The following is a 27,670-nucleotide window of genomic DNA, read 5'->3' as shown; positions in this document are numbered from 1 at the left end:
TAAAAATGAGCTTTGAGAAGACTTTGTAGGGACAGATGAACAAAAGGGACAGAGGCAGGAAGGAGTGGGAAGAACAGATAGCAACCTACTCTGTACCCAGTTTTGAAGAAAGCATCCATTTATTCATTTAACAAACATTTCCTGAGTGTCTGTTCTGGCAGCTGATTATTTATGATTTATAGCTCACCAATTTCCAAAAAAGGACTTGAGGTAGTTTAGAATGTTAAAACACATCCAAAACAGGCACATAAATAATGCAAATGGAACAGAGACCCATTAAAAGGAACACATCTTTCAAGCACCTGGAATGAATTAATTTCAGGCTTGATGGGAGCAAACCACTGTGAGAGGTGCTATGGGGTTCACTGAGAGGAAGGAGGTTGTAGTCCACAGGGAAGATGAAAGTGTACATAAATAAGCACATTTAGGCAAAGGACTATGGTGTTTTGGGGGCAGGCAAGGTCATTTCCAGCTGTGGAAATGGCTACTTGTACCTTGGAGAAGGGGGAGAGTTTTGGTGAGGATGGAAGGGGAGATTAGGGCTATGGCTGGAAGCATAAAGTATCAGTGGTATGAAGAATACCCACAAAGTCCCCAAAGCAAATGAACAATGGAAATGAAGAGCAGAATAAAGGGATGGGAGTGAGAGGGTCCCCAAAAAACAACTCAAGACAAAATCTTGGAGGGTTTTGCTTTCCACTGCAGAAATTTGTGTTGGGTTTATTAGTGTGAAGTGAGTGGGTTTGAGCAGGGGAGTAACATGGGGGAAAGTTAAATGTGAGGCAGATGAATTCAGCAGATGCATATAAGGTGGAGTGGAGAGAGAGGGTGGAGGTAGGGAGACCATTCATGAGGCTGAGCCTACTCTAGATGCTAGAAGAGAATGAAGCATGGCCCGAGTTAGAGAGTCAAGAGCAAGAGAAAGGAAGACAGTAGAAAACGACACTTTGAAGTTCAGATCCACAGCTTGCTACTCAATGTGTGGTCCTATCACCAGTAACACTACCAGCATCTGGGAACTTATTAGAAACAGTGCCTCAGGCGCAACCCAGACCATACTGAATCAGAACCTGCATTTTACCAAGAGCCCTGGGTGATCTGAATGCACAGTGAAGTGAAAGGCACTGTGCTTGTGGGCCTGGTGACTTACTGAGTGCAGGAAGTAGGGAGGGAGACTCCTAAGACAATCTCAGATGGCTCCAGTTCTAGGTCACAAGGAGTTGGCAGCAGGATCAGAATCAGGTTGCATTGCAGCTGAGAGGACCCAAGACCAGCTTATGAGTTCTGAGTTCAATAGCTACAGGGGGCCAGGGTATCTGCTTAAATTTGATCTTTCCCAAATCACTATATGGTGGAATCATATTACCATGTACAGATTTCCCGTCAGCTGGAGAAATACAATATTGCCCCAATTTTAGATTTTAAAAGACAAAATCCAAATTAAATGACCAAATGTTTACTTGCCGAGAATAATAAATGTGATAGAGATACAGCAACACATTGATGTTCTCAGTGCTTGCTCTGTTCCTGGCAAAGTGCTAAGCAGCTTACTTCTATGCAAATCAGTAGTAACTAGCCTATCAAAAATTGCCCTTAACTCTTAGAGATGTTTACACCCTTGGACCATGTTATTTATTTATTTGTCTCCCTCAATAAGCTCCCCTTGATTTTCCCAGTACCTAAAATAAGGCCTTATAATTAGTAGTAACTCACTGGTTTTATTCTCTTAATGAATGAAAAACCAATCTATTGAGAATAGCAGTCAGCATCACACTTAAAACATGATGCCTCGGCACATGTGACATTGCCCGTGTTGTAGGAAGGGATGACTTCATTCATTTTCCTGTTTTTAGTATTGAACACAGTTGTCAGGTAGGCAGTAAGTGCTCAATACACTTGAATGAATAAATGAGGTTGTAGTTTCCACTAAAAGGTTTTTAAAACATGACAATACATTCCTAAAAGTTAATAAAAGTGACCTCTGAATCCTTGGAATTGAAACCAGCTAGAGAATGTTATCATTGAGTATATTGTAATTTACCAAGGGAGGAAAGGATATGGTAACAGAAGAGTCGTAATCTCTACAAACGTCTAGAAAAGGAATTGTAAAACCAAAACTTTGATAGTATCATTCTACATCCTGCATGGGACAGGCTGTTCTGATCAAAAATAGGCACCTCTCCAGACTAGAGACAGCTTCTCCAGTTTTTACTGGCTTGACGGAAGGACCCTTTAGCCACCAAAGCAACTTCTGGTCTGTCAGCTAGCTTCCTGAGAACATGGTATCTCCCAGGAGGGAGTGTTCTGAACAAGTAACTGACCTTGTTATAAACAGGCTGTTAAACACAGCTTGACAGTAGAAAGAACTTCGAAGTCCAGCTCCACCATATGCTAATCTGAAACCTTGAGCAATTTGCTTGATGATCTCTTGATCATCTTAAAATAACAGTAACATTAACCTCTCAGGGTTATGAACATTGAAAAAGTAAAATAACGTGCATGGAACCCACAACCCAGCTGCATAATACCTGCTACATAATACTAATGGTTTTTGTCTCTGACCGTCCCTCCCCTTTAGATGCTCCTCTCACGATTAACAAAGGCATTATTATTTTTCTGCATTCTGGCAGGTGCACGCAGGTCTGCGGTGTCCATGGTGACCATCTTGAAGTACTGATTCCCTGTGGCCTCAGTGCAAAGCAAGCTTTCCTCCTTTTAGCATGATTATTTGCAATTTCCTGATTTGCTAGAAATTCATCCAGCTGGCTTTGAGGACGATGTTCTTTTTTCTTAGCAGTGTTCTTTTTACTAAACCCTACCTCTGCAGGGACCTTTACAAACCCTCCCCCTAATCTTTCATTGTTCTAGAGACAAGAGCACAGGGTCTACTTAGGACCATGCAATGCTGCTGTCTTCCCAAACAGATACATGGAAATGAAGGAGGTACAAAGGGCAGAACTTACCGCAGGTCAATGATCAAATGGTTCCTAAGATGTTAACGGTTTGCTACTTGAATTAAATTTCAAGGGAAATGAATGAAAAAAATCAAGGTATGTAAAGACTGACTTTTTTTTTTTTTTTGTAATACTGGAGTTTGAACTCAGACCCTACATCTTGAACCACTCCACGAGCACGCCCCCACACTTTTTTTTTTTTTTTTTTGTGATGGGTTTTTCAAGATAGGGTCTTTCAAACTATTTCCCTGGGCTGGTTTCAAATTGAGATCCTCCTGGTCTCTGCCTCCTGAATAGCTAGGATTATAAGCGAGAGCCTCTGGCATCCAGCAGGATTGACTTTCCTACCACAAAGCTGTATGGATTCTGCTAAAACTCATGATTTATAGTTACGACCCTTCTGTTCATTCTTTCTTCCAACCTCCCTTTTGCAACTGGCTTGTTCTTGCCTTGCAGGCCTGAAGGAGGAGCAGTTGGACCCGTGTTCTGAGAAATTGGTGGAGTTTGAATGCAGCAAGGTTTCTAGTAGTTACCACTTGCCTCCCCACATCCAGGTGCTTCTTCTCCAACTTATCTCTTTTGCCCAACCTCAAGGCTACACCCTCTTCAGAAGGATTGACTATAAATGGTCATCATGGGGAAGCAGCCAGAATGCCAAGAGCTATGAGCCTGACGGAGCTTGTGTATCAGCCTGACAGCTTCAATAGCCCAGAGTCTGTGTGGAATCCCAAACAGCCCCTGTCTCCTCCTCCTCAACCACAGGCTGCCTGCCTCCCTCCCTGACCTTGTTTAAACAGGACAAGAGTGAGCTGTGTTTGGACTCAGAGGCCAGTGACCTTTCTCCAGTGTGGGAGATAGGCCAGCAAGACTGCCCCTCCTGAACATGAGTTCGTTTTCTGCTTTTCAGAAACTTGGGAAAGTAGCAGTTTCCTCATCTCAGAAATCTGCTACCAAAGGTGGGAACTGTCCATAGCTCATACAGTTTGCTTGGGTCTGAGGGTGGTGGTCATTGTGACTAATATATGGGCCAGACATGGCACTTTGGGGTAATGGGCACATAATGTTTATCATAGTACTTGGCACATAGAAAATGCTCAATAAGTAATAGGTGTTATTATAAATAATCTTACAGATGAAGAAGTATTATTCTGTTTTGTTTTGGGCAGCTGATGAAACATGGAGAGAAGTTCAGTCACATATTCAAGGTTTCATAGCCATCAAGTTACAGAGATGGAATGTCATATATAGGGCCAGTGTGACTGCAGATTGCGCAGTTTCTGTGCCTCCTCCCATTGCAGTGGCAAGTTGATGACCACAGATGACAGATGCAGCTCTGAATAAGCCCCCTCCTCCCTCTGGGCTTGCAGGAAGAGTTGAACTTAATGACCTGTTTGAGTCCTTCCAATCTAACCTGCTGTGAATTCAAGCTCCTTCCCTGTAGAAGAAAGCTGTTCTAAAAGGGGAAATGGCTGAGTTCCACGAGAAGCAAATGACAAGAGTGTGATTGGTCTCAGGTCCAGGAAGACAGGCAGTCTACCCGGCACCAAAGATACTCCCAAAGCGAGAGCCTCTTCTCAAACTGAAGGCTGCCAATCTACTTAGCTCAGTGAAGGAAGCAGGACCAGAGGAACCTTTCCTAAGAATTAGCTGAAAAACACAGTCAGGGGCTGAAAATCTGCCACCTTCATTTATTTCTTCCCTCTATTTCATCCATTGGCCTCTAGTCCATGATGTGCTCACAAACATCTTTAGAGGGAAAGCCACCTACCTGGCCATGACAGTGCTGTGGCATCACACACTGACACTGAGGCCAGGACCCTCCACAACACCCAGGGGCAGCCACTGCACTGGCTCTTCCCACAACCAGCTCAGTTTGGTAGCATTCTCAGAAAGCCCTTCTTTCTCTGAAGACTTGGAAACCACTGTGCTAGTTGAGCTACTCAGCTTGGAATGAAGCAGGGTGGTTGTTGGAGTCGTAGGAGCTTTGGGGCTGCCTTTTTCCATACCACCCGACTGCCCTGCATTGTGCCTGCAAGTGCCCATAGCTGGTGCCCCAGCCTTTTTCTTTCCAAATTTGCTTCTTCCAAGGAGTGCTCTCAGATTGGATTCAGCAACACTTCCTTCTTGCCCTGCCCTGTCTGTGGAATTTACAAGGTTCATGTACTGCTAATTATGTTCTCATTTGTAATTCTCTGGGATCAGGGCCGTCTCTCTCTGTCTCTCTCTCTCTCTGTCTCTCTCTCCCACTTGTTCTCCTTCTCTATTTTGTATATCCCAGTAGATTAGAGAGTCCTTTAAGAATTTAAAGCCCTGAATCTCCTCATCTCCCTCAACCCTTCCACCCCTCCCCAGATGGTGCAGCGTCCAATATCTTCCAGGATCAGGTACACTAAAGGAAAGTGGGGAAATCCCTGGTCTTCAGACACCTTCAACTATGAAGGACAGAACAGAACTCTGGTCCCCCAAAGGACCAAGTGGCTATTTTCTACACTCTGAAAATGAGCTATAGGACCCCTGCTGGGGAGCCTCCTTCCAACCCTGGGACTCCGAGGAGATAGCTGGGCTCTGAAGGAGGTGCAAAGCGAGGGAGATTTTGTTTTGGCTGTGAGGGAACTCCAGGACTCCCAGGGGAATCCACAGGCCTCATATATATTTATGTGAACTTAAGATGCTAATGAGTGTTGCGGAGCCAAGAGCACCACTGGGCTTTGTAAGCAATTTGGCCTACTCTTAACACAGTCTTCTTTGTCTGCAGGGCTGTAGGTTCAAATTGTTGATCTGGGCTTGGAAGTGCAGTTGACATGGAAACCTGCCCAATCCTGCAGGATTACAGGGGGCTCCAGAAGGAAGCAGAGCTGCATACCCTGCAGTGTAGGCCTGGCTGGATCATCTTACCCACCTTCCAGTGTCCAAGACAAGTGTGAACATTTCCTAGATAGGGAGGTTTTTACCCCATTATTAGGGGATTCCTATCCCAATCACTCATGCACCCTAATGATAGCACCCTGTGGAAGTTCCTCCTTTTAGCGAATGGATCTGTTTTGCTGCACACAAAGCCTGCTTTTTCTTGCTGCTTGGAGGCCTGAGGATCAGCTTGCAGTTATCTTACAGATGATCTGCTTGACACTGGGGGTCCTGCTGCTTTCGTCTCAGTTCAGTGGCCAGTTTCGGTCTGTTTGTCATCGGGGAATGACTCTGTGCCAGGCACTGGGCACAGCAAGATGAACAAATCATGACGGGACCCATAACCCTAGCTACTCAGGAGGCAGAGATCAGGAGGACTGTGGTTTGAAGCAAATAGTTTGCGAGATCCTATCTCAAGAAAATCCACCACAAAAAAAGGGCTGGTAGAGTGGTTCAAGGTATGCCCAGAGTTTATACCCCAGTACCACCAAAAAAAAAAAAAAAGACAAACAAGTCTAACTGCATCCTCCCAATCGTGTGGTCTTCTGTGGGAGACATTCAATCAAGTACACTTACTGCAAGTTATGGTGTTTACTAAAAAAGGAGCTAGGAGCTATGCTTCTTTGGGAAGCAGAGTAAATAGCAACGGGCTCTACTTGGGAGTGACGGGTAAGGTTTCCCAGAAAGGCTAACCTCTGAGCATGGCCTTAGAGGCCAGTAGACATTTCCCAGGTAGGAGAGTTGGGGAAAGGGCATCATTCTAAGGAGAGGAAAGAACATGCATGAAGACCAGGCTTGAAAGGGTCTGCCAGTGTCGGGAACAAGAAGTCACATTAAGGAGGTGGAACCCTACCTCCTGGTCTAGAGGAACCAACCCTACCTCCTGGTCTAGAGGAACCAACCCTACCTCCTGGTCTAGAGGAACCAACCCTACCTCCTGGTCTAGAGGAACCAGATAGCCAAAGTCTGCAATGAGCCAGGGGCCAGACGGATTGCTGAGCCTATGGAAGGTAGCCCTAGGGATGGCAGACTGCACCAGGAAGGGTGGCTGGGAAGGGGGAGAATAGTTGGAAGGCTCTTACACTAGCAAAAGAAAGAGCCATTTGAGGACAAGTGGCATTTATGTTTAGCAATTTTTTTTTTCAACACTAGGGATTGAACTCACCTCGCACTGGCATGGGCAGGTGCACTATGTTTAGCAATTTTTAAGTAACTTTGCTTTTTTTTTTTTTTTTTTTTTTTTGCAGTACAGGGGTTTGAACTCAGGGCTTAGTGCTCACTAGGCAGGGATTTCCACTGTGTGAACCACACCTCCAGTCCTTAAGTAAGATTTTAAAAATAGAAGTTTTATTATTTAGTATACAAAACTTGCATAATAAGGACAAAAATAATGAAGAAAATATCAACCTTAACAACTCTTTAATATTTTGATACAAATTACAAATATTTTGGTACAAATGAAATTTGTACCGATACCTAAGGACACAATCGAGATTTTACTACATATGCAGTTTTGTACTCTTTTTATTACGCAGTATTATGTCATAAGCATTTATTCAAGTCATAAAATTTCTCCATTATCTATTACATCAGCAGCGAGGCTGATGCAAGCCTTACATGCAGTAAGGCTGCAGGGCTGGCCTTAGAGCACGTGCAAATGTCCACGAGACAGGATTGCTTTATGGCTAGAGCCACCATACGGCACTATATGGTGCTCATTCTAGTCTGTTCTTCCCGAAGAATTCTTATTCTAGTCAGACCATAATGCTGCTGGTACTTGTAAAGCAGTTTTATGTGATGCTTTCATGGACACATGTAGAAGTGGGCTGACATTCCTTTTCGTACGTGCCAGACGGCCATCTGTGCATAAAACCCACAAGAGGATGACTACATCATGCCTGGCTCATTAGAGAGCATTTTTTCTCCATTCAAAAATGTTTTACTTGAAAAGTTTCAATACATCAGCAAAACTTTTCAAAAGTATCTGGTTTTGCTTTCTGTAAGTCCCTTTCTTTAATAAAATATTTTAGTAAAGCAAAACTACTTAAATAATGTGTTCTATTAATGATTGTTTTGAATGCTTCATACAATTCATAGGTCTTTCTTAATATTATTCCATTCTTGTACAGAATATATAATTACCAAAATACAAATTTACTTAACTAAAAATAGACATCCAAGTAATGATTCTTCCTATAACCGGGAGACCACAAAATAAAATACAACTTCAAAATATTTGTTAATATTTCAATATTAAAATATCTCAATATATTTTAATATTTCAAAAAAAATTAAATATTTTACACATTTGAACTTCCATTAGTAATTTTTAAAATATTTTATTAGCATATAGTAGTTGTTTGGTTGTCCTGTCCATCATTCTCCCTCATTCCCCCTTAAAATAATTTCAACAAGTTATACTGTTGTATTTTCATACAAGCATATAAAGTATATCAACCTTATTTCTTCTCCTTCATTCTCTCCATCTATCCTCCCCCTCCCACCAGAGAGGATTTTAAAGCACATGGAGAATTGGTGTGATGATGGAAACAAGCACAGACTTGGCAGTCAGGATATATTAGTTTGTGACTTTGGTCAAGTTTCTTAACCTCTTAGAGCGTTACCCTTCCTCCTCTGGAAAATGGGAGTTATCTTCTTTGTCTTACAGATACAGAAACCGAGGCTCGGGGATATGGCACCTGCCTAAGGCCACAGAACTGATAAAGAATGGCACCATCCATGGCTCCCCTCTCCCCCAGCACAGTATTAAAATTCTAGGCTTAGGAATCCAAACTTCTAAGAACCTTAAGCTTTCCACCAGAAGTGGAGGCCCAACATGGTCCCTTACAGCGTGCCCTTCCTATACTTACTTGACTGCTTACCCTACTGCACTCTGCTCTATCATATTCCCTTCCACTTCTAGCTTCTTAGGAACAGGAAGTAGTTAATTTTTTTTTACATAGTACGTACAATAGGAAATTCCAATTGTTTCCATCTTTTCTGTTCAAGGAAGCAAGATGGTGAGGAGGAAGGAATGATACCAGCAAAGATCACCAGGACTGAACCACAGTCTGCCCTGAATCTGGCTCCTCTCCCATCTGTACACACAGCACTATCCTCAGAAATATCGTAATTCACATCCCTGACATTGGGTTGCCTTGAGCTGTTTTGGTAAGCACTAAAAAAATAAATAACAGAGCCTCCCATTTGCCGCCTCCTGTCTCCTTTGGAACATTTGTCTGGTCTCTGGGGAGACTTTTTGTAATGGATGACCTTGCTGGCTTACCCATCGTCTAAAGAAAGCCCTCTGTCTAGAGGTAGCAACATAAGACTCTTTATGTTCTCTTTCTATTTAAGGCCCCATGAGTTTCCTTCAATCTAGAAATTAGAAAGCACTTAGAATTTTTTTAAATGGTTGTTTGAAGGTTGTTTAATTCATACCTTGTTACTCAACCCAGTATTTTTCCCCTTGGCGAAAGCCATCTGGTTTGTGTTCATTGTGAAACAGGATAGTGGGATGTTAGGCTTTCAAAAGTACAACAAGAAAAGGGGAGAAATGACTCTCTATTGCAAAAGTGGTAGCTTTGCCTTCATCTTCCATGCCTCAAAAATGTAGCTGGCAACATTTTAGCTTTGGCTGGATTGTGGTTTACTTGGGCATTGCATTTGTCGACAAAGGCTGCGAGCTCAGGAGTCTCAGTGTCAACTGGGAACAAATCTTGATGGATCCCATATATTAAAGAAAACTTCAAAGGAAGGTGTTTGTCACCTGGATCCAGCATAAGCACTGAAGAGCTCACCTGTTGAAAAATTTAAGGTTCGAGAAAGCTTTAACCCCTACAGGTGTGAATTACCTCAGGAAATCTCATCTAGTGATTCCTTAACACTAGGGTATAAATCTGTCACTAGTCCATGATGAAATTTTCATAGCTTCATGGAGAGGTAAGAAAAAAAATAGACAAGCAGTGTGTAAAATGAGTTATCAGTAAAATACTTAGAATGGTGCCTGGCATACAGTTAGACACGGTAAATGTTACCTGTTGTAAACAGCTGACTTTTTGTAGTTGTTAAAATGCCATTTCTTTTTAGGAACAAATTCAATAGGAGGATGGTGGTGTATATTTTTGTTTAGGTTTATGTTTAGCAATATTTTGATAGTGGCTTTCTGATTCTATGCCCAAATTTATTTTAGAAATTTTACTGGTCTTTGAAACTTAAAAGTCTGAGAATCACTAACCTACCCATGTTTATACTTCAACTCAAATTTTCTCTGATCCTTGGGAGAGAAAACAATAGCGTTGGTGGCTCGCAGGATGCTCTCCTCTGTGGACTTTCTTCTAAGGTTGAGATTGAGCCAATGGGGCCCTGGCTGCTGAGATCCCAGCTCTCTTGTAACTATCCCCTCCCACTCCGAGTGCTGGTTCTCTCCTGGCTCATTAACAGCTGATGGCCCGCAAAGTGTCAGACACAGCCTCCCCAATAGCAGCCCAGCCTGTCAAGCCAAGTCTCACCTTGGCTGAGAGTTAAGTGTGTAAAGAAGACAGTGTAACCATCTTCCTGGCTCCATATCACATGTGTGAGAATCACCACGTTGGATGTCACACACTAATTCCTCATATATGGTAAGTGTGTGAGAGACACGGGGATAGTGCTGTGCTTAGCCTGAGTCCTTCCCTGACATTGAAGACAAGTGGGTGATTCATTCATTTGTTCAACAAGTCTCCATTGAGTCTGAAGAGTTAGACACTGCAAAGGATGCAAAGAGGAATCCAATTAGGATGGTGCCTCCAGAGAGCTTATATTGTAGAAGGTGAAAAAAGCTGCGTGTGAATACTTACATTTGAAATTTTGTCATAATGGAAAGTTCATGTGAGTCTAGAGTAGACAAAGATGACTTTGACAGAGGGGATGAGGAAGCTCATAAGGTAAATACATATTTAGGCCACAGAGGCTGTTTTAGAGCAAGCCCCTGTCTTTGAATTCAGAGCCCTTCCCTCCAAATCCTCGGTTCTCAAGATCATTTTTGCTCCCTTTGATGCAGTGTGTATTTAGAGAGAAGGAAAAGGGGCAAAGGGGGAGAGGGCAAGTGGCCAGTGACCCTGTACTCCATCGTCAGGGTGTCTTTGGGGAGGCCCGATGGGCCTCCTGAGCTAAAGAACCAGCCCCATGGGTTGCACTTTAATTTTTCAGCCCCAAGAACTTGAAGATAAACTTATAGTCTTTTTTTAAACAACAGAAATTTATTGCTCACCGTGCTGGAGGCTAGAAGTTTAAGGTGAGGGCCATTCCTCACAGATGGTATTATTTTTAATTTATTTTTTAATTTTAATTTTTTATTATCATATTATTATTATTGTACTGGGGAAATTTTGTTTTGTTTGCTGAGCTTCACTCTTTTTTTTTTTTCAGCACTGGGGTTTGAACTTAAGGTCTCACAATTGCTAGGCAGGTGCTTTTACTGCTTGAGCCACTCCACCAGCTAAATTTATATTTTATTTTATTTTATTTTTGGCAGTACTGGGGCTTGAATGCAGGGTCTACACCTTGAGCCACTCCACCAGTCCTTTTTGTGTTAGGTATTTTCGAGATACGGTCTCTTGGAATATTTCCCAGGCTGGCTTCGAACTGCAATCCTCCTGATCTCTGCCTCCTGAGTAGCTAGGATTACAGACGTGAGCCACTGGTGCCTGGCCTACATTTATGTTCTTGAACTCAGATAGATTGTTCACGGGAATCCAGAGAAGCCAAACAGGTCTAGAAATATAGGCTGTGGCCTCAAGAAGAAAGCAAACCAGAAAACTAGTAAGTCTAGACATGAGGGGACTGAGAGAGGTCCTACAGAATGTGAAATACAGCTGAGTTCAGCCTATACTTCTCCAATACTTGTCAGGATCAGAGACGGACTGTCATTATCCTCCGAGTCCTTCTCCCGTCCCCTTCATGAAGATTAGAACTTCAAAAATTCATTTCAGGGATGCCATACTTTTGGGCCTATTTCATGTATTTAAAATAGCTTAATTTTAAATGATGCTTTCATGGGTATATACACACAGGCAAGCTTAACAAATTGTATACTTTAATATGTGCAGTTTAATAAACCTGTTTTTCCAAAAAGTACTTAGAATTGGTGTCAAATCTCCCCAATGGAGAAATCCCTTGGGCAACTCAGGCCACACCCTGCACACATTGGTTCCTGGGAAGAACCCTCACTGGTGCCCAACAAGCCAACATGAGAAACCCGTTCAAATGGGCGAACATCCAAGTCTGCATCATCTCTCCCTTGGCTTCCCACCATCTCCGTCCCATCCATTCTCTATAGCACTTTCTCATTTTCACAATCTCAGAGTCCCAGGCTCAGCCTAACTTCCTGTCACTTATTAATTGAGTACCACAGGACAAATTGCCACTCTGAACTCCAGCAATTTCTCCTCTGTGAAATACAGTGATGTCAGGGTCGTCATGGAAATTAACTTAGCCTCATATGGGGTGCCTGGCACATAACATGACTTCAATTAATGATGGCTAGCACTACGATTGTGATAACCAGGGAGAAAAGTTTAAAGGAGACAGGAGTGTTTAGTTTGTAGAAGAGAAGAGCAAGATGGAAGACATATATGGAAGGACTTTTGTTCGGCTTATGGGTAGAAGAAGGATGTGTGGCTATGATGCAGTAGAAAGGACATTACCTTTGAAGCTTCCTGGTCCTGTCTTTGGGCAAGCCACTTAAATCACTCTGAGCCTTAGTTTCCATATTTGTAAAATAGGGATTGGTACGTGTACTTCAGGGCATATAACATGAGGTGACCTGTACATGAAAAATGTCTAGCATAGGGCCTGTTGCAGATAAATTTTTTAAAACTCTTTTTAAATGAGAGGGCCCTTATTTTGAAAGGTGATTATAGCTTCAGTAATCTTTGTGGCTTCAGTGGGTGGCAGTTTCCAGGAAGAGAGACTCACACTCAAAGTAGAAAGTCATTCCTCATGGTAAAAACTGTCTTAGGAAGGGCTCTTTACAAGTATTGAGCTCCTGTTGTTTGCTCAAATAGAAGATGAATGATCATCTTCCTAAAAGGAGCTTAAGTTTTCAGCAAGTCTACATTTAATCTCCTGTCAGAAAGAACAGGAAAGGCTGGGGAAAGTGTGTGTGTGTGTGTGTGTGTACAAATGAACACACTCATTATAGCAAAAGCTATAGTGAGAAACCCTATAGCAGCAATGGGAACTTGGTAGATGAGAGCTATGGCACTTACTTTTGCATATGGCAGAATGAGCGGGGGGGGGGGGGGGGGGGGGGGGGGGGTGGTGTACTCTGGAGACCACATGCCGAGCTGCTGAGTGTTGTTCTAGCAGAAGTTTTACAAATTCGGAGGGAACCACTCTTGTCTCTAAGACAAAAACTGATGTGTGCTATGACAGGATGGCCCAGAGTCAACCAAGTACTAGGAGTGGTCATTGGGGGCTCTGTTTGCAATCTCCAGATCTTTGAAGATGTAAGTATGCTTTAAAGCCCCTGGGCTTGCTGAAGTTCCCACAAGCTTTGGGTTGAGAGCCAGACCTAGATCTAGAGCCCCAATTCTGCCATTAACTAGACATATAATTTAAGAAAAGCCACCTAACTTCTCTGGGCCTCAGTCTCTCTCCCTCTGTCTTTTGCCTCCTGAGAAGGGCTTTCCATGGGCCAGAAACATCGGCTTGGAACTGAACAGAAATGCAGAATCTTAGGCCTCACTTCACACTAACTCAGAGCTTGCATTTTAACAAGACTTTCCAGGTAAATACCCAAACACTGAAAAGTGCTACGTTAGACAACTTGAGTAGTACTATGGTTTGGGTGTGGTTTTTTTTCCCCCTAGAGATTCATGTGCTGAAAACTTGTTCCCCATATGTCCTGGTCCCCAAGTGGTGGAAACTTAAAAGGTAGGCCTAGTGGGAGGTGATGAAATCTTTAAGAGGGATTAATGCTTTTCTTATGGGTATGTGTTCTCATTCTCTCATGACTTATTATAAAAAGAGTGAGCCTGACATCTCCCCTGTGTCGCAATTGCTTTCTTGCTTGCACACATGCCCCTTCCCAATTCACCAGGTTGTGACACAGCCACAGCCCCTTGCTGGTGTCATGCTGTTGGGGTGCCTCAGTCATCACACTTATGAGCCAAAAAAAACTTCTTTATTTTACAAGCTACCTAGCCTAAGGTATTTTGTTATAGCAACACAAAACAAATGAAGACAAATAGCATATTAAGTTATGGTACCAGATCTGAAGTCAGAATGCCTAACCAACTGTGTAACTCCTCAAGTACTAACCTTGGTAACACCCTGTCAGGTGGGATCTGGATAGTATCTACTTGACAGACTTGTCCTGAGTATTAAACGAACTAATGGATGTTAAAAGCTTTGCACTTAAAAGCTCATTTAAATGACTTTCCTTTCTAAAACTTCTCTGTTGCTATGATGCCATATGGACAAGAGCGTAAGTGTTCACTCATCATATATTTATGGAGCACCTCTATGTCAGGCACTGCTCCAAGCACAAAAGAGGAAATTATATACACTAAAGTCCAGGCTTTCCTAGAAACAGGTAATAGATAAGTACTTGCTGTAGACTGAACATGTGTGCTATTTCCCTGTCCTGACTAAAGTTTCTATCTTGAAATCCTAGTCCTTTGTGTGATGGAATTTGAGCAGGACCTTTGGAAGGTATATGTTATGAGGGTAGAGTTCCCTAATAAAGGAGACCCCAGGGAGCAATCTAGTCCCCTTTCTACCACCTGAGATACAAAAAGAAGACAGCGGTCAGCATCCCATAAGAGAGCCCTCACCTATCTGCCAGAGTCTTGAGCTTGGACTTCTTTCTCAGCCTACAGAACTGTGAAAAATTGATTTCTTTGTTTATAAGCCAACAATCTACGGTAACTTGTTTCAGCAGCCTGAGTTGACTAAGACATGAATGGTTAAAAGAAAAGAAAAAAGGATATTTGAGGTTGTGGTAAATGTTAGGGAGAAAATATAACAGAATAATGTGGCAGGGTTACGTGTAACCAGGCAGAGGTTCTGGGTAGACTCAGGAGGGAGTTCAGGAAAGGTTTCAGTGAGGCAATACTTGCCCTGAAACCTGGAAGGCACGGAGCCAGCACAGCAATGATCTGGGGAAAGAGCATTCCAGGGCGGAGGTGGGGAGTAGAGGTGGGGGAAGCAAAGACCCAAAAGTGGAAAGGATTTGACATTGTAGGGGCAGAAGCATGGTCAGACTGCACAGGAAGTGGGGGTGAGGCTGGGTTGTTGGAAGATGGCTGGTCTCTAGGCTTGATGAAGGGAAATCCCTGGGGACAGAGCAAAGCCATGGCAGAGAGGCTGCGGGTGTAGGGGTGAGAGGGGCTCTGGTTCAGACTTCAATGGCAAAAGCATCACCTCACACTCCTGTAGTGGAAAGAACAGCCATTGGTCCATGGTTCTCCTACACGGAATGCTGTAGAGCCCATTGGAAGAAAATTCTCCCTTCCAATCTCCTTCAGGATGAAAACAGACCAGGAATGTGAGGTCCAACTGTCTAAGTCAGTTTTCTATTGCTATAACAAAACACTAAGATTGGGTAATGCATAAGGAAAAGAAATTTATAAGTAAATAAGCCCGAAAGTCCAAAATTAGGCAGCTCCCTCAGTTTGACCTCTGGTGAGAGCCTCATGGTAGGTGTTAACACAGTGGGTGTCATCATGGCAGGTGGCATTGTGGCTGAAGCACATGCATGAGACAGATCACATAGCAAGACAGGGAGCCAGAAATTCAGCAGTCAGATGCACTCTTTTATAACAAGTCATTATCGTGGAAACTAATCAGGTCCCTTCCAAAGGCAGCACCAATTAAAGGTTTCACCACTTCTAGACATTGTCACAATGGGGACCAAGCTTCCAGCACATGAATCCTTGGGGGGCAAACCACATCCAGAGCATGGCACCCACCATCACTTCTCAATACTGCCTAAGGTGGGTCCCCCAACTGGCCCATGCACCACGAATGTGTGCTATCTCCAGAGTGAGATGACAATTTCGCAGCAGCCTTCACTCCCACGTGTCCCTCCTATGCTCTAGGCTCTCCAGGGCTCCACACTCCACCCCTCACCCACGCCTCATGCAATGCCTTCAAGGGACTGTGCTTTCGCCTCTCAGTCCATAATCTTGTTCTACCTTTAGTCAAAGAATCTTCCCTCCCATGACCATCCTTTTCCAAAACCCCCATTTCCTTTATTATCTGTTCCAAATATTTTGGCATTGAATTCTGTCCTGTCTTACATGGTTGGCCCTTTTCTTTCTTCCTCTGTCTATTTGGTCCGCCCACCAGACTGTGATGAGCAGAGTCAAGACTCTTCTCTCCCAAGGGCCATGTGTGACTCCATGTCCGCCCGCAGTACCAAACACAGGGAGTTGTTCCCTAATTGAAATCTTTATTTTGTTATAAAACCCACCTCCAACCAAGCCTTTTGAGACTCCAGGAAAATAACACACATGGAAGAAACAGTCATAAAACCAAACCTAGGTCAGAGACAGTTCTCCCTCTTATGAGAAAAGTGACAGCTTGATTTCTTGGTGTCAGGGAGGGATTCATATCACAGCAGAGATCGGCTTGGTCTGAAATGGCTCTGAGTGAATGAGCACATCCATCTCCAGGCCTGCCTGTCATTCCCTCCCCTGGGCCGCCTTTCTTTCCAGTTCCCTACTGGCCATGTGACTTGGATCAGAGAGAAAGTTGACAAATGTGGGTTATACTTCTTTTAGTTCAAGGTTATTCTGCAATCCCAGAAATACAATCATCTTTTCCTACCTTGTTCAGTGCTTATTACATAGACATCTGAGTTGAATTATACAGCAACAAACTAAATTTAAGAAATGAATAGAAGATAACACCTATCACCCATTTAAAAGACTTGAACAACTGAGTCCTGGTGGTTACTCCTGAAATCCTAGCTCATCCTAGAAGGTTGAGATCAGGAGGATCACAGTTCCTCAACTGGAACACTGATTGGATTACTTCTGCTTACAGCTAAGCCAGGTGACCACCCTGGGGAAGGTCATGCTGGGTCATTGTTGATACCTTCTTTACAAAGCTTGGGTAGGTTCTGGTGATGCAGAGCCAGCCATCAAATGGGAGCACAGTGAGTTTGGAATAGCCTCACTCCTCTGATAGCCTCATTACTCTATCAATAGTAACTATTGAGAATCTTGCCACATATACCTCCTAAGCATGCTTTATCCTCTGTGCTTTTATTTCCTGTCTCTGAGCTCCCCAGCCCAAGAGCACATCCTGTCATTCTCCTTGCGCAAACTCCGTCTCACTTGCTCTTGGCTGTTATGATCCAGACTCTGCCCAATCCAAGGGCACAGGCTAGGGGACCCAGGAAATTGCAGCATCGTTAGAGAACGTCATCCTTTCAAGGGGACAGTCATCAGAGGTGCTGAACCAAAGTAGGTAGGAAAGAGCTTTACCATTGCTCACTTTACACACCACACAACAACTGGGCCAAATGGGGGAACTGAGGCCTTCTTTCCTCTGTAGAAGTAAGTCTTTTGCACAACACCTGTGATCCTAGCAAAGCTGTTCCCAGTTCAGATAATTCAGGTATGAACCTTCATTCCCTACCCTACCACCTGTCAAAGGTACTATGAGTCCTGCTCTAGAGCATCTCAAATGTCTTTTGTTGTTGTTTGTTTGTTTGTCGTGGTACTCTGGACCTCGTGCATGCTAGGCAAACACTCAACCACTGAGCTACATCCTCAGACCTAGTTTTGTTTTTTACCTTCGTGGGCATCTTATTAAAATGCAGACTCTGACTCAGGAGGCATTGGGGGAAGGCCTGCATGCTGGGAAAGGCACTGCTGTCATCTGAGAACCACACTTAAGTGCTGAGACACTGCCAGGGTGGCCAACCAAATGGCTTTCTCAAGACTATCTGGGTTTCCAAATTGGAGATCCTGATTCCACCTCTTAAGAAAGCCCTGTCTTGGGCCAACTGGGATGGTTGGTCAGTGTACCTCTTAAACAAGTCGCAACCCTTCCCAGTGTAGGTAGCAGCCCTGCCTTCGGGCAGTTATCTTCCAAAGGAAGCTTCCCCGAATGCCCAGATGATGAATTGGGCTGGACAGGAGATACTGGAGGAAGGGGCCCTGCTGAGCACTGTGGGATGCAGCTGCCACTCACAATGGGACTCTGGTCATGAGGAGTAGATGGAAAAACAATGGTTTTGGAGTCAGGAGTCCTAGTTCTGATTTGATTAATTGCTTAACCTCACCAGTCCTTATCTGTAAAACAGAAGTTGACTGTATCTGCCTTCCAATGTTGCCTCAAAGATTAAATGAGCTAACATGTGCATGCATACATAGTTTAAAGCCCCACCCAAACTTTCTGTAATCATTGGCTGATGTGTGTTTCATTTGCTTGATCTGTTCCATGATATCCTGGCAGGGCAGTGATAAGCAAGGTGAACCCGTCAAGGCAGAAGAGAAAGAAAAAGAGAGGAAGAGGGCCTGAAGCTCTGCATCAGGGAAGGAGCCCCAGAATTGGGCAAGAGCCACACTCAACTCTTTCGCTGCTCACCCCAGAGGACCTATAAAGGCCAGAACAGGAGCCAGTCAACATTGTTCTGTTGGTCTTGTCCACTAAAGAGGCAAAAGTTGAGGATAATATTGGAAGGAGAAATTAATCACCAAAGTCTGAAAGGGCTGAACTGCTGCAGGCTTCTTGTGACCAGATGGGCAGCAGAGGGCTTTATAATGTCCCCTCCCCCCCATCTCTCCTGTCCTGTTTCTGCACAGCTTCAACTCTTCTCTAAGGATGATCTGGGGTTGCTGCTGTTCAGAAAGCTCTGGCCTTTAGGGCTGTGACTTTGAGGACTACTAGACAGCCCACCTCCATACTTTCCCCCACACAACCCAGTCTGCAAATGCTCACACCATCTTCTGTTGAAGCCTCCATTACCATTTCCCTTTGGGGACTTTTTGATGATAAGGAATTCCCCTTTAAAGATACTCTCAGAGAATTAAACTCTTAACTCTTATAAGCTTACATTTTATATTCATTAATGAATGAAAAGTTTGCTTGTTTATTTGCAAGTATCTAACATGTGGTGCCCACTGGGCTTAGTGTTCCTTGTCCACAGTCACAGAGAAAAGACAGAGAACCCCAAATGCTACCATAATGTAACTCAGATACTAGAAAGGTGTGATTTAGGTGCTCTGGGGATCCAGAGATGTCTGCCTGGAGTCACTGAAGCCTTTGCAGAAGAGGTGGCCCCGAAGGGAGTTAATTTGTGAGGAAGAGGCTTGGGGCACAGGGGAACAGAAGATCATCTGAGAGGAGATTTCCATGAGCAAGTCCTGGGACCTAGGATAAAGAAACACCATGGATAAAGGACCACATGGGCTTAGGGTGAGTTGAAAGCTAATTCTTTCAGGAGTGGGTTTCTTGCAGAGGTTGTGAGGGGGACTGAAAGGAAAGAAAGAGTACAGGGAAGGTGAGCTTTACAGAACAGATCTCAGACTTCTCCCTCTCTTTTCTGTCCCTCCCTCCCTTCTGCCCTCCCTCCTTCTATCTGTCTTTGTCTCTGTCTCTCTCTATATCCCAGACAGGAAAACAGGCCATTTGGGGTCTGAAGAGAGAAGGAACAGGAGGAAGGTCAGGCTGTGGTGCCAGCATGTGGGGGTCTGGGAAGTCACATGGCTCCAGGAAAGGGAAGTGAGAGGCGGTGAAGCAAGGAAGGTGGCTGTGGAGAGGTAGCCTTGTTTCTAGGCTCTCCTTCATTTCCAGCCTCTCCTCAGCTGCTGTGCATGAAGAAAGGCAAGGCAGAGCCTGTTGCACTTGGCTATTGTCTGCAGCACGTAGGGGCTGGAACTTCCCCAGAGGAACACATATGGGGAGCAGGCCTGAGCTGCAGACTCAGACTCCACCTGCCTGGCCCCAGAATGCAAGGTCTGCAGGAATGTGGGACACCAGCTTAGCCTCTCCCATGGGAGGAAAAAAATCACACTTCGTTGCTCAGGTCAATGGAAAAAAACCCAGGTTTTTCTTCTCACCATGAGGTTTTCCTTTCCTCCAAAACTTAAAAAAGAAACATAACTCAACATGTCTTGGATTCAGGTGCTGGGTTCTTCAGAGTCTATTTTGTTCTGAGAACATAGAAAGTTGGAGCTCCATTCGAAGCCAGGCCCCCCAAGTGGCTTCCTGTCTGTGTATCAGTGAGTCACACGTCATACAGTGATGATTTGGTCAATGATGGTTCCATAAGAGTGCACCTCCTGCTGGCACTGTAGCTATCCTATTTGTGTAAGTACACTCTATGATGTTAGTACAGGGACGAAATGACCTAGCGATGCATTTCTCAGAACATATCCTCGTCGTTATTCAATGCATGACTGTGTGTGTGTGTTGACCTTGCTACCTGTTCATTCTTTGCCTTCCTAGATCAATGCTGAAGCAAAAGACAAACTCAGGTCAAATCTGCCATCATGCTATCCTCAAGCTTACAGTTGAGAATATACCTGTCTTTTTATATCTCACTTTTCTCACCTATTCAATAGGAGTAATACCAACCTCAAAAGTTGTTGTAAGGACACAAGAAATTACTTGAAATCACCTGCATGTGAATCCCTAGCACAATGCCTAATGACAGTAGTTGCTGAATAAAACATTGCTTGATACTGAAAGCAGAACTGAACCAGCCAGTTATTTGCCCCAGCTGGGGCTGTCCAAGTGGACCCAGCCATCAGGAAGCATGTAATAGAGAGGGTAGAGCTGGGGAAAGAAGACTTACGCACTATGATATTGCTTCAGCAACCTGCAAACAGCGTACTAAACAGCGTAGGAAGGGCTCCTCTTGCCCAAGACTAAATAACATAAAAAAGTTCCTCTCCCAGAGCAGTTGCAGACAGATGGAGCACAGATGGGTCTATAAGCTTTGTGGGGTCCTGAAGCAGGGTGATATTCCCGAAAGGACACTAAGGACTTGCCTGCAGGGCAGAGAAGCAGCAGTGGCCACGGGAGGCTGGCTCTGATAGCCTGGTGTCAGCTGACTTTAAGCAGACCTGCCCAATACCCATGGGTTGACCCTCTCCCAGCAAAGACAGTCATGATGTTAACAACAGACATTCATTAACTGCTTATTAAGTACCAAGCAGGGGCTAAAACCCTTAATATGCATTACTTCATTTAATTTTCACACACACACACAAATACCCTGCTATGACATTGTCACTAGATGCAATGACTGCTGAGAAAACTAAGGTTAGGAAGGTGAAGCAATTTGCCCAAGGTCATGCAATTATGAAGTGCCCCAGCCGGGCTTCAAGCCAGGGTCTAGGGACCCCAGGGGCTGAGTTTGTGCAGCAGTTGCTCGGTGGCTGGTCCCCATGGAAGCCTTATGTGCCTTCCCCCTGCTCTTCCCTTGAAGAGTGATTGGAAATAATTGGAACTGTCATTGGAAGTAATGAGAAGTGACAGAAGTTGGGTTAGAAGGCTTATTGCTCCCAGTCTGACGATCCCCATAAACCCAAGCCTAAATTTAAACCATGAAGTCACAAAGCAATTTCCCTCTCAGGATTTGATCCTCCCCACCCACCACTACCACCTAGAAGAGAAATTAGAATATGCATAGGCTAAATCTCTGTTGTATACAATAGATTTCTTTTGAAACAGAAGATTCCTTCTTGCTTGATTCTACTGACTTTTCATATAGATGAGTACTATACAAAGCCTGGGTGAATAGACTGCCATTATTAATTAAGAGAGCCAAATTCACTGATATCATTCTTTTTCTTTTTATTATCCCATGAGGAATGAGGAGTTAGAGGTAGCTATGTAGCTGGCAGGTTGCGATGAAGAATGAGACCATAACTTTCAATAGGCAAGGACACTGGGGAGATTCAATCCCTTCAGGAAGCACCTGGCAGAATGCCAAGGACACTGGCTGATTAATCCATCCTTTCTGATGATGATGGGGTGACCGACCCATCACCCCAGCAGTCACTTATTTAACACTGGCAGGAACCTCACAAATGTGCAAAAGCTGTGAGAGACACAAGAAAATCAGACACAGCCCCTGAAGACCACAAGAGAAGAAAGACCCTTTCTTCCAGGCAGCACGTAATTATGTTGCTTCCTCCTTGGAACTCCTAGAAACCTTGGTACTTTCCTCATGATCGCTTGCTCCTTGTGTGTGGCTCCTTGTTTATGGATGGATGTCTGCCCCACTGGTGAGTACTTAGGCGGTAGAAACTGGGCCTATCACACAGATTGGCGTCTCAGAGCCTAGCTCAGGGCCTGAACTCTAAGAGAGTTCATCCCTTCTGTAATAATTTTGTGAAGGAGAGTGTAAATGATGAAGGAAATGTGCTGGCATAGATGTGGGCGCTAAAGATGGTAAAAAGAGACCAACGATTTGCTGCTGCCATCCTGAAACAGAATGAGCTCAGAGAGGGAGAGGCCACTGTGTAGACACCAGGTCAGTTTAGCTTAGCTTTCCATTCTCTGCTGTCTCTAAGCCCTCCTTCTCCTCTCCTCTCCTCCTCCTTTTCCCCTCCTCCTTCCCCTCTGTTCCCTTTCTTCTCTTTGGTTGGCTTTTGTGACCTGAACAGCTCCAGATCCCCTGTGCTTCCTCTTAGAAAAAACCCCAATATTCCACACAGTCTGGAGAACTATTCTGAAGATAGTTGCCCATTTTCCCCTCTTAGTATGGCCCAAAGAAAACAGCTTTCTCCCCTGCCTTCTCTTGATTCAAAGCAGTTTTCAGTCTTATCACTAACAGACTTTGGCTGAGGCTACACACACAGTGACCCAACTGACTGCTGCTCACAAAAGCAAGCTTCAATTTTAGCATTCTTCCCATTTTGGTCTGTAGGGTGCCAAAGGAAATAAACTTTATTTTTACAGAATTCAGACACATAACAGCTCAGATAACCAGAACTTTTTTGGGGAGGTGGGGTTGCAGAGGTACAGTCTGCATTACTTCTTTAGGAAACAAGGAAGTCAAGAGCTGCTGAAAACAAAAATTTAGTGAGAAAAGGCAACCTCCAGGTGAGTCATGTCCCCACACAATCACCACCCTCAGTCTCAGGACCATATGCTAAGAAGGGAGGCTTCTGTGTCTGACCTCAAAGCAGGGCACATCTCTCCATCAATAACCTTGAGGATGGTAAGGGCCTGTAACTGGTTAGGAGGAACTAAGAATGCATGCATTGTTTTGCGTGATATGTGTCCAAATTCTGTTATAAACAGTAGTCATGAATCCAACAAACCACATGACTGGTGCAGGGGAATGGGGTAGGTGATGAATGTTCCAACAGAATTTTCCACTTTGGGATTTATAGTTTGGCATCTTGACAACGAGGCCTCTGCTTCAGTTCGACCCTCTCCTCTTGGTGGCCCAGAGCCTTTATTTCAGAATAACCATGTGTCTCCTGGTAAGTGGGAAACACATGGTTTTGGCAATTCAGGGTCCTGGGTCAGTGTTTCCTAACAGCTCATCTGATTCCTAACAAGGTATTCTTAAAAAGTTTACTTTATTTCTCTGAGTCTCAGTTTATTTATTTGTGAAATGGAGTAGTAGTGACATTCACTCTCAAAGAATCATTGAAGGATGACATAAGGTATGCTAATACTCTTTGTAAACTGCAAACCTGTACAAATACTAGAAGCTAACTATAATGTGATATTATTCCAATTTATGTAAAAAATCCACTCTCGGGTGTTTTAAGTGGGTGAATAATACATAATTCCTATTTCAAACCACAACCAAAAATTCAAATCCATGCAAGGAATCCATTAAGCTGTACACTTAATGGGTATAAATTATGGCTTAATCTTTTTGAAAAAATAGAGAAAAATAACAAAAACAAAACAAAAAGAAAAAAAGAAAAATGCTTAATACTTGCAAACACTTTCACACAATAGACCCTCTATACTGACATCTCTCCTGGGTGTGCTTGCTGTTGTTTGGTGGGTTTCTTTGTTTTTGCTTTGTTTTTCTGAGACAGGATCTTTCTATGTAGTCCAAGTTGGCCTGGGACTTTTGATCCTCCTGCCTCAGCCTCCCCAGTGCTGGGATAACAGATACATCCCAGCACACCTGACTTTTGGGGTTGTTTTATTGGTAAATTCTTAGGATGAAGTCCTTTTGGTAAGTACTTCAGCTGTTGGACTTCCTGAGCAGTGGAATGTGATTGTCACCGTGATCTTCAGTGATGCTCCCTGACTCACAGAACCACAAGGCGGCTCCAGGACAGAGGTCATGACTGTTTTCTTCGAATTAGTTGGTTGGTTCTTATAGGTTTATAATCATATGCCACCAATTGCTATGAATGGCAGTGCTGGGAGAAAAATCAAGTAAGCATGGTGATACACATGTGTTCCTGATCACAACCTCATCTTAACCAGTTGGCAAATTCTCAGACTTAAAAGCCTCAGAGAATGGTAGCGATATATGGAAACTTAGTGATAACCTCAATCTTTATATTCTCATTTCACAGAGGAGGAAATTAAGGATCAGGATGGTGTGACTTGCCTGCGATAACAGCAAATTTCTGAAGGCGTGAGAGCCACTGACTTCCAGTCCTGTTCCTCATGTGCACACACACACAAACCACATCTTTGGAACATAGGGCATTAATTCCTTTTTTCTGAATACATCAGATATCAAACATGACACTTCAAATTGTTTCCAGGATTTCCAGTTATGATGGCTAAATTGAAATGTTACGACATCTGCCCTATTTTTCAAGCAATTTCTCAACATGAAAACCATGCCAACTCTTCAGTATTTAGCTCATTTAACTGAAGCACTGAAGGGCAACCGTGATCCTGAAGCTTAACTACATGAACTGTAAAGGAAGGAAAGACATTTTGCTATTTCAAAAATGTGTGACAGGACACATCATGGAATTAGGGTTCCCATCTTGGCCCTTCTACTAAGCTGTGTAGTCTAGTCTTACCTAAGACTCTCTGAACTTCAGTTCCTTCTTCCTCATAAAAGAAGGGGTATATTAAAACTGTTAAAAAAATGGGGGGAGGTAGGAAGAAGGATAAAAAAATAATGGAGTGAATATGAATTCATGGAAATATCACAATGAAACCGTCTGCCCTTCTGTATAATTAATAAACAGCATTAATAAAAATGCAAAATTAAATTAAAAATTAAAAAAGAAGGGGTAGGCTTAGATCAAGGATGAACTTAGCCAAGGAAGGATACCAGGAGGTCAGTGAGCCCCCAGAAATTATTGACAGAATTTAATGTATGCATATCTTTTTCTAAAGTGATTTTGTGACTTCCATCAGGTTCTTAGAGAAACTGGGGACTCAAAACTTTAAGAACCAGTGATTTAAGTAGTCTCTTAGCTTTTTCCAAGCTCTGAAAATCTTCACCTTTAAAAAAAAATCTGTCTAGTTCATTATCATTAGATATGTTCATGAAATACATAAATGTGTGTGTTGCCTGGCTCAGCACAAAACAAAAAAAGAATGAGAGACAATGTGAGTCTGCTGGGACTGTATTGTTATTGTGACCGTCTTCATCAGTGTGAGAAGATGAAGGACAGACCTGGGATGCTTCTGAGATCTGTCATACTGCAGACCAATGGACTCTTACAGTCAAGCCTTCTGCAAGCTCATTTTCTGTGGAACCAAGCTCCTTCCCCAACATCTCAGCATGGGTTGTTTGGACTCAGTATTGAAAGCAATGAGGACTTCTAAAGGTTTTTGGAAGAAGTAAGAGAGATCATAGCATTATAGAAATTTTGAATTCAAGATCCCCTGACTGCTACCCCCATTTTACAGACAAGGGAGGCAGAACCAGAACCCAGAAACCATGTGAGATCCAAGTCCAGGCTCTTTGCATTCTGCCAGCTGCCCCACGGGCAGCAGTGTGTAAGATGGAGAGAGGTCAGGCAGGACATGAATGTGGCAGCTATTGTCAAATCCAAGAGAAACATTAGGGCAGAATAATAAGGATCTCAACAAGAGAGGCGGAGGGCAGGGAGGTGTTCAGAAGAGGGAGCTAAGATCCCCCTTTGATCTCTATGGAGTCTGTATTCACATCAGAGAGGCAGAATATTTCACCTCACTTGTTGGCAGGTACAGAAAGCAAGGAGTCAGCTAGCCCATCTTTGTTCAAGCTAGGAATTCTCTCAACCCTCCCAACTCCCCTCCAACACTGCAATTTCTTAAAAAAAAAAAAAAAAAAAAAGAGTCCTGGAATCAAGCCAGCCATAATCAAAAGCAGCCCTTTTAAAGGACCAGTATATGATGTTAGGATTGGAGCAATCTGTGGATTTTCTTTCTGGCTTTGCTAAGAATGCCCAAGTGTACCATGATTCAAAACCACTTTGCAAACAGGGGATAATGTAGTCAACAGAACTGCTTTCCCCATGGGCTCCTTGCCCATGCAGGATACATTTGGAGAGTGGTTCCCTCAGTCTTGCTCCCCTCTGATGCCTGCCTCTTACTTGAATGCTTAATTAACTTAGAGCCACGATGTCGTAAGTCTGGGTATGCCTGCCACAGGCTTGTATGTGGCAAAAACTTAAGAGCAGGTGTGAATGATGAAAATCTAGTTTTGCAGAATTCAAAGTCAGCAATCCTCCTTTCTCTTCTTCCTGGCCTTTAGTTTGTAATGGATTCACAGAGAGTATACCATGAGAGTAATCAGGAGAAGTGGCTTCCATGATAAAGGCAGAGAAACCATCCAGCAGATTTTCTCACCAGAACAATGATTATACAATAGTAGGCATCAGCAAAGAAGGAACAATGAAACAATGACACTTTTCAGCCTTGTCTTCTCCCTCACCCTGTCCCACCAGCTGATATTGACAGGCCAAAGTCATTCTCCACCGTGAACTGTACCCAACCTACTTTCAAGTCCCATTTCTGCTAATTATGAGCTTGTGGCCTTGGGCAAGTTACCTGACCTCTTCACACCTTGATTTCTTCATCTGTAAACTGAGGTTCATTGTAATGGGTAGTCAGTAGGGTTGGTGTGAAGAATGAAGGAGTTAACAAAACAGTACAAAGTGCTCAGCATAACAAGGACTGAATGAACTCAAGCTGTTTTTAATAAGGCAACTCTGGAGTTGGATTCTACTGAACAACTGGTAATTGGTAGCTTAGTGGCAGAGGATGGTAAGGATGACAAAGGTGCCATCTAGATATGTTAGATACCTGCAGAAGTACTGTACTACTTGGCTAATATCTCAAAGAGCTCAGAAACCAGCTCTCTCCCTCTCTCCTTGAGCAATGGCTTAGGTTAGCCCAGCTCTTCTATTCCTCTAGCTTGGGTGGTAACCAGGCCGAGGAAGGCCCACATTGGCATGCTAATGGTTTTGTAAGGTCACAAAGAGCTCTGGTTGACATTTTCAGGGTAGCTCTTCCCCTTCACTTTTGTTTGCTGGTTGGAGGTATCGATCACCCTCCAATACAGGTGTATCAGTCAGGGTAGAAAGGTCTTGGGAAACTTCTGGTTTTCTTGCTCTAAAGAAATGAAACCCTGGATAGTGAGTAAGCTGTCCCAGGTCACTTGGCTAGTCAGTTCAAGTCCACAACTAGTTCTCATGTGGTTTGGTGTCCAGGGCAGTGCTCACTGTCCATCACACCCTGGAGGTCTTTGATTTTTTGAACTCTAGGTAACTTCCGGTGCTGTCTCCGGTGGACCCACCCTAGCCTCCTTGGTGCACATTGTGTCTTTTTTGCTGCTCTCCCGCTGCCCTCCGGCTCTGGCCCTTCAAGTAGTGTCTCCCTCCTCTCAGCTCTTGCCTCACACATCTCTTTTGTGTCCTGCTCTGTAA

General features: G+C 43.7%; 1 protein-coding gene across 5 annotated transcripts in view; it reads right to left on the bottom strand.

Moving 5' to 3' along the window:
- Positions 1 to 27,670, bottom strand: part of LOC109697753 (CXADR like cell adhesion molecule) — a 102,143-nt gene that overhangs the window by 72,989 nt on the left and 1,484 nt on the right. The gene's annotated exons all lie outside the window — the stretch shown is intronic.

This window comes from Castor canadensis, chromosome 2 (genome assembly GCF_047511655.1).
Source record: "Castor canadensis chromosome 2, mCasCan1.hap1v2, whole genome shotgun sequence".
Taxonomy (NCBI): domain Eukaryota; kingdom Metazoa; phylum Chordata; class Mammalia; order Rodentia; family Castoridae; genus Castor; species Castor canadensis.
Note: the sequence above shows the minus strand (reverse complement) of the source record. Positions and strands in the feature narration are given on the sequence as shown.